The sequence below is a fragment of the Sciurus carolinensis genome, unplaced genomic scaffold, assembly GCF_902686445.1.
Source record: "Sciurus carolinensis unplaced genomic scaffold, mSciCar1.2, whole genome shotgun sequence".
NCBI lineage: Eukaryota > Metazoa > Chordata > Mammalia > Rodentia > Sciuridae > Sciurus > Sciurus carolinensis.
Genome location: NW_025920130.1, coordinates 697,999 through 716,637, shown reverse-complemented (window position 1 = coordinate 716,637; position 18,639 = coordinate 697,999).

Below are 18,639 nucleotides of genomic sequence, written 5' to 3'. Positions count from 1 at the left end.
CCTGTGTCATGCTTTCTTGCGGGTGAGGGACACGACACTATACATTAAAAATATGTGTGAGGAAAAGTTAATACACTTTCTGAAATCAATAAGCATACATATTTTCTCTTATTTTCATTAAATTGCACTTGATAAACTAATCTTAAAACACCACACATTGTCTACTGATTCTATTGCACATGAATAAAATACACCCTTGCCCAATTGACTCACCAGGCAAGTTGAACAACAACTGGACGGGCCTGTACTCTGCTCAGGTAGACAGATCTTTAATCACAAGAGGGATTTCACAGGAATGTCAGCTTGATTAACATGTTACATTTCTCCTGACTTTCTGTTCTTCTTACAGACCTGTGACAACCTTTCCACAGCCTGGCACTGGCCCTCCTGTTGCACTGGAAGCAGCACTGACAGAGCCCCAAGCACTGGAGTTAGTGAGTGAGAACTTACATTCGAAACCTTCTCGAGGGGCACTACAGAGAAAAGATGGCAAATTGCCCTTGCCTTAGGGGATAATAGGAGAAATATGACATATGAGATGTATAATATATAGCTCTCATCACATGCTGATGATTCAGTGTAGGGCTTCAGTATTCTGAAGAGTAAAATATCAGTGTCACTTTCTCTTATATGAGAGTTTGGCTTATTATTTTTATACAAAAAGCTTACAAAATATTGAACTCACAGGCAGAGAAACAAAATAACTAAAAAGATCAGATAGAGCATGTGGTAGAGACTTTTACCTAATCCATTGTCCATTCTTTTTCTTAATAAAAGAACTCCAAGTTTTTTTAGCACAGCATAGAACAAACACAAAGGATCTATTTGTTAGTCTACCTTATAACTTGGTGAGACTATGTGATTGAGTTCTGGGCAATTAGACTTAAGCAAATGGGTTGTGTGTTACTCCAGGGAGATCCCCATAAGAATAAGCTGGCCGGGTTGTTCTTCCCTTTTCCTCCACCCAGACACCTGAATAAGAAAGTAATGAATGAAATTCTCACACCTCTGGACCATGTGGTCATAGGCTAAAAGTATGGCTTAGCAAAAAGTATGGCTAAGCCTGAGTCTCTAACTTGCAGAGACACTTAACTCTGAACTTGGTTTACATAAAAGCAATTAATACATCTACATATTACTGAAGTAATAATCACCTTGGGTTATTCTGTCACATGTAAGTAAAACCACCTACATGTAAAAATTTATTCAAAACAGAGTATTAAACCATGGTCTTTTTAAACCTTTTTTATTTGTTCTAATTATTGTACATGACAGTAGAATGCATTTATATATTTTGATAGATCATACATAAATGGAGTGTAATCTCTCATTTTTTTCTGATTTACATATTGTAGAATTGCATTGGTCATGCAGTCATACATGTACATGAAGTAATAATGTGTGTTTCACTCTACTACCGTTCCTACTCCCATACCCCTTCCCTTCCCTTCACTCCCCTCTACCTAATATAAAGTAACTTATTCTTCTCTACCCTCCCCCCACTTACTGTGAATTAATTTTCACATATCAGAGAAAACATTCAGCCTTTGGTTTTTGGGTTTTGGCTTATTTTGCTTAGCATAATATTCTCTAACTCCATCCATTTACCAGCAAATGCCAGAAATTTCATTCTTCTTTAAAGCTGAGTAATATTCCACCATATATATACACCACATTTTCTTTATCCATTCATCTGTTGACAGACATCTAGGTTGGTTCCCTAGTTTAGCTATGGTGAATTGAACTGCTATAAATATTGAAGTGGCTGCATCAATGTAATATGCTGATTTTAAGTCCTTTGGATATAAACCAAGGAGTGGGATAGGTGGGTCAAATGGTGGTTCCATTCCAAGTTTTATGAGGAATCTCTGTACTACTTTTCATAATGGTTGCACCAATTTTCACTCCTACCAGCAGTGTATGAGTGTACATTTCCCCCTATATCCTTGCCAACAATTATTGTTGCTTGTATTCTTGATAATGACCATTCTGATTGGAGTGAGATGAACTCTTAGAATAGTTTTGATGTGCATTTCTCTAATTGCTAGAGATGTTGAACATTTTCTCATGTTTGTTGATCGATAGTATATCTTCTTTTGTGAAGTGTCTGTTCATTTCTTTAGCCCATTTATTGATTGTGTCATTTGTTTTTTGGTGTTAAGTTTTTTGAGTTCTTTATATATCCTAGAGATTAATGCTTTATCTGAGATGCATGTGGTAAAAATTTTCTCCCAATCCATAGGCTCTCCCTTCACATTACTGAAAGTTTCTTTTGCTGAGAAGAAGCTTTTTACTTTGAGTCCATCCCTTTTATTGATTCTTGATTTTACTTCTTGTACTTTAGGGGGTCTTGTTAAGGAAGTCAGATTCTAGGCCAACATTAAAACCATGATCATTTGATGGTAAAAGGATGAGTATAGAGAGGAGCCTTAACAGCAGAAAAAAAAAAAAGTAATATATGTGTTATTAATATTTTATTATGTGCCTAAATACTGTCTAATTTCATTTTATATTTACCATCACAGACTAAATTTAAAGTCTAAATATGTTGCAAATCTTGTTATTAATAAAAACAAAGAAAAAGGAAGGTATCACAAACCACTTCACTATTTCATGGCCCATAGTGGCAACATTTTTCAAATCTTTCTAGTAGATCAATTCCTTTTTAATCACAAATATAAAAATAGCCTGGGCATATTAAACCCCATCAATCCCACCCCTTCTCTCTCCTATAAGTTAGGTCTAACAATTTGACCTCCATTCTGGGAGATGACAGTCTAGCTCTCCTTCATCCTCCTGTCCCTAGAAACCCATGGACATGTTTCAATTACCTAAAATACCTAATATACCTAATATATCTAATATGTTTGTATCTTACATGATTAGGTTGATATTCAATACCACCTAACAGTTATGTCAGTGCTGATTACATCCAAACAATATAGTAAGATATTACATGATGATTGCTTTTGTTGTTTTCCTTAGCGGTAATCATTTTTATTCTTTAATGTATTTATTTTGTTTTCCATATACTTAGCACCAATTCTATATTAAAGACCCCTGGGTATTATATAACTCCCCTTGAAATTATCAATTATTTGTTCACACCTTTATGTTGCTCTGAATAGGCTCTCTCATCCTTTGCACATGGATAAGCTAAAAATTTTCTATATATTAAAATGGTTTGTTTTCTTTTTTATTTATACATGACAGTAGATTGTATTTTCAAGTATTATACATGGACTTTAACTTATTCTAATTAGGATCCTGTTCTTGTGGTTGTACATGATGTAGTGTTATACCAGTCATGTATTCATATATAAGGACAGTTACTTTCCTATTCCCATACCATCCTTCTCCCCATCTTCCCTTGTGAGTTGTGATTCATGTATCAGAGCAAACATTTGACCTTTGGTTTTTGAGGACAGGCGTATTTCAATAGCAAGATATTCTCTAGGTCCATCCATTTACCAACAAATACCATAATTTCATTCTTCTTTATGGCTGAATAATAGTCCATTGTATATTATACCACACTATCCATAAAATTGCTCCTTTCTGAGCAACAATTTCTTCCTTAAATCATTTCCCTCTTCTCAAGTTTTACTATAAGAAATCAAAGGAACCAGGTCATTCCTTCGACATTTTGTTTTGGAATTTCTTCAGTTCAGATAGCTGATTTATTTTAATAAGTTTATTTTACATGTTTATTTTAAGTAAGTTTATTTTACATAAAACACTCAAACAGTAGTACAACTCAACCAAGCTCAGTGACACTCTACAACAAGGATGGCCTTTCTTTCATTTTCTGATAACATATCCTCACTTCCATTTCAAACCTCATCAGAGTTGCCTGTGTTTTTCATATTTTACCCTCATTCTGTTCAGGATCACTTAGCAAGTCTCTAAGAAGACTGAGACATTTTCTGCAGCTTTCCTCCCATCATGTGAACTCTCTCTAGAATTATTACTGTGATATATTCATAGCAAGGTAGGCGTTTTCCTGCATGCACTTCGAGACTCTTCCAGCCTCTGTTCATCAGCCCCTTTCAAATCTACTCCAAAATGTTTATGTGTTCTTTATGCAGCACTCCCACTTCACGTGACCAATTTATCAGTTAGTCCATTGAGGTTGCTAGAACAGGATACCATAGACTGGGTTGTTTATAAATAACAGAAATTTATTTCTCAAAGTTTGGGGAACTAGAAATTCATAGACCAAGGAGCCAGTATATTTGGTGTCTTGTGAGGACCATCTTCTAGCTATAAACTCACATGTCAGAAGGGGTGAGGAGTCTTCATGGAGCTTCTTTTATAATATGAACACCAATCCCATTAATGAAGGCTCCACCCTCATGACCTAATCTTCTTCTAAAGTCCCTGCCTCCAAACACCATCACATGGGGGTTAGGTTTCAACATATGAATTTAGGGAGGGGAAAAAAACATCCAGTCTGTCTTATTTTTCTTTAGTTGTTTTTATCCTTTGTTCATTTAGGTCTCTGATTGTTATATAAGATGTTTTCTCAGTCAGAAATCATTGTTTATTGATTCATTTATAAATTTTAGTAGGCTCCACTCAGACCCAGAACGTTCTTGTAACAAAACTTGACTGGTCCTTCTTATTGAGACACCATCAATCTTTGTCTCTAATCCTTTTTTAGAAACTTGTTCAGATTCCTGAAAGATTTCTTCAATCTCTTGTTTATGGTGGAAACAAAATGGTGAGTTATGTATTTGGCTACCAACATCTGAAATCCTGTAAGGGAATACAATTATAGCCTTTCAACATTTAATATTCCTAAACTCATTTTTTAAAAAAAAGGCACATGTCACCCTAAACCCAAAAAGGGCCTTTCTGAAGAGAACAAGGCAAAGACTGTGTTTCAAAACATTCCTTCAGAGCACAATTATAGATTTTTAAAATTTCAAGATAGGCCAATGATAATAGAATAGGATAATGTCCAGACAGTAAGGAAAGTGTATTAGTAATTCTGAAGAAGTCAAAGGTATTTTTCAAGATTAATATCACAAAATAATTATTCAGAAAACACGTAAAAGAACCAAATCATAAGATCCAAAATAAAATCAGAATTGCACGAGGATAGAGTAGGAAATGAGGAGAGGGATGGTACAGAAGGCAGCAGGAGAAGCATGGTGGTTTTGCACCAGTGATGCAAACTTTAATGTACCAGTCTCTTCTCCATAAGGTTCAACCACACTCTCCTGACAGACAGGAGTAAAGTTCTCAGAGATTTTTCTGGCTCCTCTGCCTATGTCCCACATAATATATTGGTCTTCAACACAGAACTAAAAGTAGCTAAAGAAACAAAAGGATATTTCAAATTAATCATCTAATTACTTGAAGTGCATTTTTGGCTGCTGTCGATGTACCATATTTCCTAGGTGCTAAAACACCTTTAATTATAGAATATCCTATCAATTTAATAAGAGTTCTGCAAAAGAAAATCTTCTACCACATTAGACATACATACTGATTAAAAGACACCTCAATTTCACAAACTAAAATAATAAAACCTAGAGTTATATCTTAGAAACATAGAAATAGGCATCTACTTATCTGTACTTGCAATTCAAGCATATCTTCAAATAGAAATTAGCACATATGATTTCATCTCCATAAATGATACTTTAAACATTTCTTCTAAAAAAAGAAAAGGCTTCCAAGTACTCCTCAGAGAGTTGGCCTATTTGAGTGACAAGCACAGGGCCTTCTGCATGTCTAATAATTAAAAACAACTGTAGGATTTTAATGAGTTTATTCTAAAAAATGCAACTACTTGTCTTTGATTTGGGAACTAAATAAATTAAATTTGCCTGGTGACATCTTATTTATCAGTGATTTTTATAATTATTTTAAGTCACTGAATGCAGGTATGTGACTTAAACCTCTCATAGCTGAAAGAGTCTCATGCCATGTCAGCCTTACACACTTATCAATGACATTAGTGGAACTGAGTGGGTATGATAGCAGATATCATTTTTTCTTTTATAAAATATCACACATAGCTAGCTGCATAAGAATTGTTCCATCAATGCCAATCTTGGTTTTGAATATAGATCCCCAGAAAACAGTCTGGATGACAGAACAGAAGAAAATTCCTGGCTATTACTGTTCTTTAAACCATTCTTGGGTTCATTTCTTCCATTACATGGTGATAAGTACAACAGCCACAGTTTAAATTTTAATGATTATCTGAGAAATATGAAAGACTTGTTTGACAAACTGAAGTGTATCATGAAATAAAATGAAAAATGTATGAAACAAGTTAAGATATCTACATGGAGTGTTTTGTTAATTATCTTGATATTTCTAAAGAATAAAAAAGCTCATACAGCTAGTATACAAATAAAATATTTTTGGATTCTATGCTTCATGTTTGAAGAGCCCTATGCATTAATTATACTGTAAAGTGTTTGAGAGAAAATGGAACTACTGTACCTGATCCATGTGACTTGCTTGGTATGTCATTCATTCTCTAGCTTTCATTGTTTGGGTGCAGACTCAATCATTTGTTAGCAATTCGTAGATAGCTTCAAAGGTAAGGCTGAATAAGAAATAAGTAATTTCATTCTGTGTATCACAGTGCAATTACATACCTTATATGCAGTCTATCCACAGGATGGAATAATTACAAGAAAACATGGCCATTTAATAACTAACCATATCTATTTTTGCATAAATCTATGATATCTTTTTCATTATAAGAGTTGAATATGAAAATAATTTTTTACAGAAGCCTTACTACTTTTCTTATCCACTCGGAGCAAGGCTAGAAGTTATTTCAAGAGCAGACAGACACTGGAAGAGAGAATAAAGCATCCATAACTTCAGCCCCCATAACATCTAGTACTTTTGAGAAGGTCTTTTATATACTACTATATTTTTTCCTACTACATTTTCCTCATCATTCATTTTGGAATCATCCTATCATTAATCTTCCCTTCATCCTTCTTGATATGTTTTCCTTTGATAGAACTGCATTAATTCAAATATGCATCCATTTATCCATTCATTTCACAGCTATTTATTTCATATAGGTCACTGGTAATGTACCTACCTTTCTATATTACTCTAAATATACCTGCCTTTCTATATTAGTCTAATGGACAAAGACAGAACATTTTTAAAAATATCAGCTACAAGTATAATTACAATTAGGAAAAAGAAATGTAGTTTCCAAGGAGACATGTAACCAAAAATGTTCTCTTCATTCATTTTCTGTTGCTACTAACACAATAGCACAGACAGGATAAGTTATAAAGAAATAAAAAGTTTACTTTGGCTCATAGTTTTCATCCAAGACCTAGGAACTGCAATTATTTATAGATTTTGTTAGCAGAATTCTGAGAGTATAGAGCATCACATGGCAAGGGATGGGGAGAGTACCTGTGTTTTCTGGTCCTTATCTTTCTTCTTATAATGCCACCAGTATGCAATCATAGAATCTCTACCATGATGACCTTATGTAATCCTAATTGCTTCTGAAAGGCCCCACTTCTAAACACCCCAGTAAGACTAAGCACCCACACTCTTACCACTCACAAAGAGGATTTAATTCAGCATCAATTTGGGAGAATAAACCAAACTGAAACCATAGCGGTGGTTGATTAAGATAATCAAAAACAGCAAAAATACTAATTCATCTGTTATGACTGTTGACCACCATGTCACCATTCACATCAAAGTACTTTAAACAGGGTAAATGGATGTCACGTGTACTTGTACAATGGGTGTCATGTGTGGTAACAGAAATACCACCACTGCACCAGAGAAACAAAAGGCATTCTCTGCAGTGGAGCAGGATACGTGCACCTGCTCTCTCCTCCAGCCTGCTTATTTTCTTAACTAAGAGTAAATGGGAGCTAACAGGAAAAGTAGAAATGTGTTTTACTGAGTGTTAGACTCAGCCTCTCAAATCAGAGTGTAGAAAATACATTCAAAATTAAGTGAGAATACCACTTATTGAGGATCTACAGCACTATCATACACTATCCATGGCTTTCAGGCCAAGTTTTGAATAGAGATTGTGATATGTCTAGCTTGTCTATCCCTTTCTTTAAGTTCTGACTATCACTAGAAATAACACAACCCCACAGAACTTCTTCACGGAGTTCCATGTCAGCAATACCTGTGATTCTCAAAGACTAGTCCTCAATAGGTACTTTTCCTCCAGGTTATGTCCAGTGTTCTTCTGACTAATTATTTTTTAACTCTTTCCTATGAATATCCAGGGTCTCAGCTCAATGTTCACAGTCTTCAGAGCTAGCAAGACCAGCAAACCAGTGCATCTGTTCCCTCTGAGCACCTAAAGCAGAAAACTGAATTCCTTAAAAAATAACTAAATAAATAAAATTAGCTCACTGAATTATTTGAGAACTGGAGAACCAAGCTGAGAAGATATTCAGCCAGTGTGTAGGTTCTCTTATTGACACTTCTGAGCGCAAGATGGAGTTTATATATCAAACTCAATGACACTAGAAAGTCACTAACTCTAATGACACTGCACCCTGGAAACTGGACACATCTTCTGGTACTACTATGACCTATATTTTGAATTGGTCCAGAAGTTATATCACTAACTTTTGAATGAAAATATTGAGTAGATATATTTGATTGGTGGCATCTGGTAGTAAGTGCTTATACTTTCTATGAGTTATCTGATTATTAATAAGTATATTAGAATATTATTTTCAGTGGTGAAAGTTAAACTCTGCCTTGTATGTTGAACATCACAGTACATAGGAAGGGGTAGTCAGATGCAGGGAGCTGAAGGAATGTAAACTGCTACCCCAGTATTTCTCAGTGAGCTCGACATAGTAAACATGGCCTAGAGACACATGAGAGATTTTGTGGGTCTCTCAAAATTGTTGATTATGTGCATAATGGAATATAATTCAAAATATTAGGAAAACAAAATATTTTTCCTTTGTATGTTAAATTAATCTTTTTTTGGTACCATTGTACTGTTAGTTTAGGAGATGTTGGTCCATTTTGTAAGTTACATACATTTCCAGAAGTTAAGTGGGGACCCAAGAGGTATAAAGAATTATCTTCCCAAATAGGTAACTGGGGACTGTATAAAGAACCACAGACAAAAATTTTATAAAGAAAGTGACTGTATTATTACAGAAATGTATTAAAAATCAGAGTTAAAAGCAACTTTTTAAAAATCATCAAATCATTAAGTTCAATTCTTCTTAAAATAAGAATTCTTCTGCACAAACCTCAGGTCATGAGCACCTTTGTCTCTGCTTGAGTGCATCCAAAGATGGAGGACTCACAACCTCAGAAGGCAGTCTGTACTATTTTGAGAATATTCTACTTATAAGAAAGTTCGTCCTCATGTGGAACCCAAATCTCACTGTCTTGAACTGGGTTTCCAGAAATGGACTCTGAGATGAAGACTTGTGTACAGATTTATTGAAAAGTGACCCTTACATCAACATCCCTGTGGGGCTGAAGGAAGCAGGGTTAAGCAGAGGGGAGAGTCAGTTGGGATTACAGAAATCTTTCTTGATCTTTTTGTGAAGATATAGAGCTAAGATGGTTCTTTTAAGTTTTCCTGCCTAGAGTGAAAGAAGATGGGGAGGTTCTATATCACTCATCAACCAGCCATTAGAATTGGGCTATCACCAGGGAGGGGACATGCTGTTGATGAGAATGCTCTTTGCAGCTAAGGAGTCACCCTCATGCCCAACAGTTGACTCTCAGCACAAGAAAGATGGTCTCAATTCTCAAGGGGGTAAGCTCAACATTCATTAGTACTATTAATTTTCCTCATAAATATTACTCATTATTCCCTAACCTCCCTTGAGAGTCATTGAAGTCCAATTCCTTTTCTGAATATATGATTTCTTGGCACAGCCCACACAGTGTCAAATCTCTGTGGGGTAAAGGGCTTGTTGCTACCCAGACTTTGACCTCTGTGTACCACTGTGCACAGACTAATAGCCCCTGAACAGTATGTGCACCTAAACAGAAATAAGTGTCTCATCTTTACTTTTCATAGAGGAAAAATGCTTGACTCATTTTTATTTTCTTTGATTTGTCATTTATACTTTCTATGTTATTATTTTGTTATTTTGTTTCATTTTTATCTTAATATACTGTCAGGATTCTTTCTTAATTTTCAAGGTCTCATTGCCCCTTTTTAACTAATTGTAATTTTATGAATGTTTGACAGTTTAATTGATTCTATAACACTTTTCTCCTTTCTTTGCTTCCTGGTGTTGGGTTGTTTTTCTTGTTCATTGATTGTTATTATATATCTGTATCTGCTTTGTTTTCATGTTCTGAGTGTTATTGTTGTTTTGTTTCTTCCCTCTGAACTGGGAATCCAGCCCTATGCCTTGAACACATCTGGTGGGTGGCTTTGCCACTCCATGAGACCAACAGCACAGGTGAGAGGGACTCCACCTTACTCAAACATTGGAAAATATTTCAACTTAAAGAATAGGGGAGATAAAAACCTATATAACATGACCAACCCCAAGTAGGTATGGGTAAGAATCCAATCTCTGGACACTCACCCTATTGCAAGAGCAGAGAAAAATGACACAACACCTATGGACACTGCATCTACACAGGTCCTCAGTCTGGGTCTCTCCCACACACTTGTAGACAGCAAATTACTGATAAGGCTGGAAGAGTGGCCATGGGGGTGCATTCTAGATATACCACTGTCTGCAACACTATTGCCAACAATGTGACTCTGCTCTTTTAAAAAAATGTGCGAAGAAATTTGGTCCCTCAGATTCTGACAGTACAAACAGTCAAAACTCATGAAACACAGCCAGAGACATCATAAGGAAACTAAACTACAAAGTGCAGTTGGAAATCAACAATGCGTGACAAACCAATAGCCCAGGACATATCAAGAGAAATCTATTTCCTAAGAAGGCCCTCACATAAATGTAGAACTGATATATATCCTGTTAGATGTATAAACTATCAATATAGAAATAAAAGATAAAAGAAAAACATGATGCCTCCACATTTTCATAACTATGATAACTGATTTCAAAGATATTGCACATGAAATGCCAGAAAAAGAATTCAAAAGAAGAACACCAAAATGATGATTGAATTCAAAGGGAATGTAAATAAATAATTGTATAAATTAAGGAATATAATGTAGGATAAGAAAGAGCAATGTAATGCACAGATTCTGAAAAATATCAAAAATCTTGAAAATGAAAGTTCAATACCTCAAATGAAAAATTCAGTTAATATCACACTCATAGAATAGACCAAATAGAAGAAGGAATATCAGAGCTGGAAGACAAGGTTAACGAAATGTCAAATTACTGAGAAATTAAAAGGAGAATGAAGAAAACATAGAAGACACAATGAAAGACAACTTTGTGAATCATAGGTATAGACCAAGCAGTAAAGGTATAGGCTATCGGCATTGCAAAATTTTTCAGTGAAATAATACCAGAGTTGTTTTCCAAATCTTGGGAAAGGTATGTGAATTCAGACACAGAAAGCATTTACAACCCCAAGTGTACAAAACCAGAAAAGTACCACTCTATATTATATTAAATAAAATTGTCAAATACAAATCAAGAATGAATATTGAAAGCTGTGAGAACGAAGAGCTAAAGCACTTATAAAGTAAACCTATCAAATATGCAAACAGTTTCTCAACAGAAACTTTAAAGAAAATTCCTGAAGAAATGAACAAAAAAAAAACCTAGAAAGTGAAAGGGTGGACATCATGTTAAGCAGGATAAGTTAGAAACATAAAGCGAAATATGGCATGGTCTCCCTCATATGTGGAATATGGGAAAAATAAGAACCTGAAAAATAGAAAAGATATTACTAGGAAAGGGGAAGGGTACTGAAGGAGTGGGAGTGAGGGAAGGGAAAGAAAGTGAAGGAGGAAGGGTAAGATTCAAGTAAGAAGTGCATATATGGAAATGTCAGAGTGAATACCAATTATTTGTGTAAATAAGGAGTCAACATTTGTAGTTAAAAAGAACATCTATTTTAGAACAAGTTCAAACTGCTTTAATGTCACTATAGAGGAAACACAACTTACCAATTTCAAAATCTTTTTCTTATATGAAAAAATAGAAATCCATAAAATATCATATATAATATGTAACATTTATAGTCAAAACTATTAAAGTAAAATTTTCAGATAATATTGAAAAATTAGGAAAAATATGAATGCAATTTACACTTTAACTTTTTCACTGCTTCTTTGTGATCAAACATTTTTTATTCTTACTTATCTAACAGGGTAGGAACAACAAGAGAAATATACTATTAGAAGTCTTACCTTTTTTGGTACTTGCCCCAATTTTAGGTTTTGCTCTTGTACAATCAAAAATTATTTTCCTATTGTCATGTATAGAAAAGTAATAAAATTAGTATTTTAATAACAAATGAAAAATATTTACCAAACATATTAACTCAGGAGAATTTTAGACATCATCAGAGCTAATAACAGAATTTTATCCCATGTATTTCAAATATGTAAGTTCTGTAAATACTTTATTAACCATAGAATTATTTGTAATTTTTTTCCCATTTTGGTTTGTTTCATTTTTGAGCTGAGTTTTCACCAGGCTGATAAACTCCTGGGCTCAAGCAGTCCTCCTGCCTCAGGCTCCCCAAGCATCTGAGGTTAAGTCATGTGCCACTTCACCCATAGGCTTATAATTAGAGAAGAAAAAATAAAGGTGAAATGATCATGAATCAAGGACAATACAGCTAAATACATTAACTGGAATAAGTTCACATAAAGAAAAATGTCCTGAACACAGATCCTTTCTCTGTAACCAAAAGCTCTTTGATCTTACACAAGTCATTTCTCTTGGACTGAAGTTTCCTTCTAAAAAATAAGATTGTACTGCATTAGTTCACCAACCAGGTTGTTATGAAGAATTAAGGAGATAATATTAAACAGGCTAAGAGAAATAGTAATAAAATAATTAGTTCTCTAATGCTGAACTATTTTGGAAACCCAATTGAAACCCAAAGTGTATTTTATCCCAGGTTTTAATATTCAAATGTTATGGTTATTGAAAAATACATAATTTTTATTTTGGATATTGACTATGTTCTTCTTTACATATTATAATTTATGGCAAATCAGGATTTGAATAACTTTTAGTCTAACTTATTTATAAATATCTTATATCCTTAAATTACATAATATATTTTCCCTGTTATGAACCTAATCAGTTGCACCCAGGGAAGAAAATTAACAAATGCCAAAACTTGACTTGGTCTGGTCCTCTCTAGCATGTCAAATAGAACCAGCAGAATGATGGTCATCATTATTAGAATGATGCTTAATCTCCATGTTCATGCCTCTTTTATAAATGGATACAGATGGGTCCTTATGTAATTTAACTCTCTTAGATCCAAAGAATCAATTTTAGATCTAAAAAAATCTAAAGTTGAATTCTGTTTAATGACTTCCCTATAAAGTAGAACTTGGAATATTCTGAAACCTTCAGGCACAGGTGCAAATATCTTGGGAAATTTTCATCACAGTTGAATAAAAAAATCACTATGCCAATCAAAATTATCACACTTCCCACTTGGAAACAGTGATATGGGACCTCCTCAAATCAAAAAAAATGTGCTTCACAGAATGTAATGAGGGTTTTGGGTACAGATCTGTTAGCAAAGATGAAAGGAAGCTCTGATCTCTTCCTGTGACATTATTTGAAAGTATCTGATAGTTTTAAAAGGATTCCAACTAATATTTGCTCGAAAAGCAAACAAAAGCCTCAAAGAATGACTCACCATGAAGGTTTTGGCTGACACATTGATTCTATATAAAGTTTTTTTTTTTTTTTGTGGTGCTGTGGGTTGAACCCAGGGCCTTGTGCATGCAAGGCAAGCACTCTACCAACTGGACTATATTCCCAACTCTATATAAGGTTTTAAGTGGACTCACAATGTCAGTGGGCTCACAATATGTGTGATTAAATCTAGGTGGCCCATGTACCAAAGCAGAATGCCGCTGCTTTGGGAACCATAATTGAGCATACCAGCACATGTATATGTGAACTTAAAAAAAAAAAAGTGTAACAGTCAAACCTAAGTGTGTATTTCCATGAGGACTCAGGGACAGTGATCAGTCAGGATAACCAGGTAATAAAAGTTAACTCTTACCACACTGCAAGTCCAGTTCTAATAGCAACACAATTGACAGAAATGACAGAAACAGAATAATGATTAAAGAGTGATTTTTCCCCCTCCAGCTGAGTGGTAAAAGAGGAATGTCTTCCTTGAAACTAAGGAATTTATTGGTCCTGGGGAGATTCAAGAAGGATGGTGGATATGTTAGCTCCCAGGAAAAAGTAAGGAGACTTCTTACTAACCTGAACATTGCAAGACACAAATACCTAATTAGAAAAATCAAAGTTGTGACACTCTTTGTTTTCCATCGGTAGACATTATACTTGGAATAAAGTGGATAATTCTGGCATCTATAGGGATAAAAGTTTTAAAAGTTCTGAAATATGGGCTGGAGGTTTATCTGAGTGGTAGAAGGCTTATTTGAGGCCCTGGAATCAATCCCCAAACCCAGCATAAAAAGTAAAAAAGAGAAAGTTCTGCAATGAATCCTGCACTAATTACTACTTCTAATTAGCCTAGACTTTTGCAGTGCTTATTGCTGATGAAGAGACTCAGACACTGCCATTCCTAACATATTTGAACTATGAATTCTCAAATGATATGTAAGACGCAATAGTTGTACTTATTTTGAACCTCCACTTAATATTGATTGGTATTTTAATTAAAACACTTACATATCAACGCCACTGGCAACAGAATAACATAATGCTGTGCCTCCATTCCAATCTTCTGCAAAGATATCAATCCCGACTTCAATAAGAAGTTTGATTATACCTGGTGATTCATATCTCACAGCAAGGATGAGGGCTGTTATAAAATAACAGATATCACTTTGTCATCAGGTACTTTAATAAAGATGTATAAAGAGATAATCTGATGTATTTTATCAATTTAATATCTTGCTTTACATATACTAATACACGTAAGCATCTTGGGGGGATCATCTGTGCAAATCATCTCTAAGTTTAAAAGAAAAAAATATATAAAGAGGAAGCCTCTTGTCCCAATGGGGAATTACATAATAGAAGTTATAAACATAAAATCTCTTGATGGACAAGAGGTTACCTATGTGAAGCAGATCAAAGATTCCAATGAAAAATGCTCCCTTTCATCCTTAGTCTGATGTATATATTGTAACTCATAGTCAGCTAAAAGTCAAGTAAATAAAGGCTGTGAGCAGTCTTTAAACAAAAACGGTAATAATAATGGTGATAATCAGTTATTATTGCTTCAGTTAATTACAATGAACAGCATTTGCTAAGTAATAAAATCAATGCTATTATGTATCATCTCACACCAACCTTCAAGCATGTTTCACTCTTTTTCATATCAGGAAATATATTTAGTGATACATAATGTTTCCAAAGGGTTACACTTTGTAACTAGGAAAGCTAGAAATGCAACCCAGTCAAAAATGAATTTAAAGCTTATCTCCTTTCTATTCACTGCACACCTATGTTTTATCTTCATTAAAGGAAATGTTTATGCCATTTAAACTCTTTTCTTCCCTCAGCCCTTGCCAATTAGACATAAAAACATCAGGGCTGGGGTTGTAGCTCAGTGGTAGAGCATTTGCCTAGCACATGCGAGACACTTGGTTTGATCCTCAGCATCATATAAAAATAAATAAATAAAGGTATTGTGAACATCTACAACTAAAAATTATTTTTAAAAAATGAAAAGTGTCAAAATACATTGGAAATAAACAACATCTAGCAATAGCAATTAAGGCTCCCTTAGGATAAGCAAAAATCAATATTCTTCAAAAAAAAAAAAAAGCAATTTAGAGTAATCCAAAAGAGAAAAAGGATTATAAAAGTCTATTTATGCTCAATATACCATTTTAAAGGAAAAGCATATGAGGAATAGAAGTTAAAAATAAAATAAAGAGGTCAAGAAATTCATTATTCAACTAAAAATGCTAAAATCCATACTTATTTAAAACTTTAGGTAATGTATGATCGTGTTGGTTTAGTCAGTTTTTCGCTACTATGACTAAAGGACCTGAGCAGCACAATTGTAGAGGAGAAAAGGTTTAACTGAAGGCTCATGGTTTCTTGGGTCTTAGTCCATAGAATCTTAGCTCCAATTTTCAGGGCTCAAGGATAGGCTTACCATCACGAAGGGAGAGTGTGGCAAAGGGAAGCAGCTCACATCATTAGGAAGCAAAGAGAGGTCTCCACTTGCCAGATAGAAATATATACCATAAGCCATGCCCCCAACTCCCACCTCTTCAGTTGCTGCTCATTTAATCTCTGTCATGGGATTAATTCACTGATTCGGTTAAGACTCTCACAACCCCATCATTTTTACTCTGAACCTTCTTGCATTGTCTCACACATGTGCTACTGGGGCACATCTCATATCCAAACCACAACACATGTGAACAACAAAACCTACTATTCTACCCAAAATATGGTTTGTCTTCATATTTTTTATTTATCCCAATATTTATAAGTTAATGTTTTCTTTCCCATTAATTTAATATTTGACATGATGGAATACTGTGCCTGTCCCTATTATCAACTGCATGTATATTTGCTCTTGCCTTACTTAAAAATTCTGCAATGTAGTGTTTGTTTTCCTTTGGGGCAAGTAAAAGTGTTGTGTGGCCATTATGGAAAACAAGAACAATTTATTAACAAAATCATTTATTCCTCAATTGAACTGAAAATCTTATAACAGACTATATGAACATTAACATATACTATATAAAGTAAATGAAGGGCAGGCTCTTCCTTCTACCATCCTGCACTTCCATATGAACTGCTCTTTCATTTAACAATTCCCTCCTCTGTCTAGAAGGGTGCATGAACTCCAGTCATCTCCCAAACTTGCTTCAAAATTTTACTCCTTCCAGGGATTTTTGCCTGTGTCACAATCGTTATCGTGGTATCCTGAAGTTAGGTGATTGCCACTGGCCCCCATCAATCATAAACTTCTTGAGGACATGGACTGTATCTTTACTGTCAATGGCCCCACATCTAAAACACAGTAGTAAAAGTGTTTTAGTATCTTACAGAATTAATGGGCTAAACTTTCATCTCTAGAGCAGGGCTTATCAATCAATATTCCAAAGAATTTCCACTTTTCCAAAAGGACCAAGCCTAATCAGAAAATTTCCTTGATGAGCTATAAGAGAAATATTACAAAGCTGTGCATAATGCATCCAGTGATAAGAAAATATCTTACCACTGATAACACCTAGTTGACAACGATTTATCATAGTAGACATTCACATTTGGAGAATTCAAGTTGCAGGGATATAGCTCAGGGTTTTTCAATAACAGGGAAGGTTCTTCTGTGCTACACAAACCCTTTTGATTCTCTTCTATTGAGTGTCAATATCCAAAACAACAATATAAGGCACTTCTTCTCCACATGGGTCACTAGGAAAATGAGCTCTGAGTTAAAAGAGAGGGGCTTCAAATGAACTTTGATTCATTTGGTACCTGTGTTTTCTCCTATAAAAGGTGAAAGACATTAATTAATCTTAAAGTTAATACAAAATGTATTCTCAGTTGTAATAACCATCCTGGGACCCTAAAGCACACCCATTTTACAAATTCTTTTTTATTCTGGTTCCATTTGAATTGCTACTTAAATTTATTTATAATTTTAGGCACAATAGAATTCAGAAAATGTGTGTATTGACAAAAAGTTGTATATTGACCCACATGGAATTTTTTAGCATCATAAAAGAATAAAGCACCCACAAGTTTAAGAGATAAAGCTGTAGACAAAAATAATATTACTTGCACTAGGTATATGCTATCTACCTCTAACTATGAGTATCCTAATGAAGGTTACAGAAATTCTAATGGGAATATGACTTTTGTGGTACACATAAGGAAAATGTTTTAAAAACATCAATTTTTAAATTCTAAAATTCAATTCCATTTCAAAGAGATTAATATATTCTGTAGTTTCTCTTGTGTCTGGCTAGCTCATATTCGAGGTAAGGGTGCAGAATCAAGACCCAGATTCCAGGAGTTGGGTTTAAGCAGGCTTGTGGTGAGCAGCCTACAAACTCGTTTATTGTAAGGACAGCTATACATTTTATAGGTTTGCCCAATCACAATGTGCCATGGGGATCAGACCACCAGGTTCCTATATGGGTTCCCTTGGTAACCTTGAGTCAATTTTGGGGGAGTTGTGTACTTTTCTAGGTAACTGAAGTGGAATGCTCCTCCCTGCAAGTTTTCCTTACACACTTGAGACACTCACTGCTGCCCCCCAAGAACTAGGATTTCTCCCAACAATATTCCATTAGCCATATCCATATAAATGAATAGAAACTATCATGAAAACCAGTAAGTTTTATCAAAATGTACTATAAAACAGGTGTTATAAAAATTTTATAGAGTCAATGTACAGGATTCTGAGTGAATGAATGCCACAGCTTACTTGCAGCAAACTGGAGAATACACATGCCCAGTATGAAGGGGGCAGGCACCATGAGCACAGCACACCACACAGTAACACGTGCTCAAAGGAGACCCAATGAGTTTC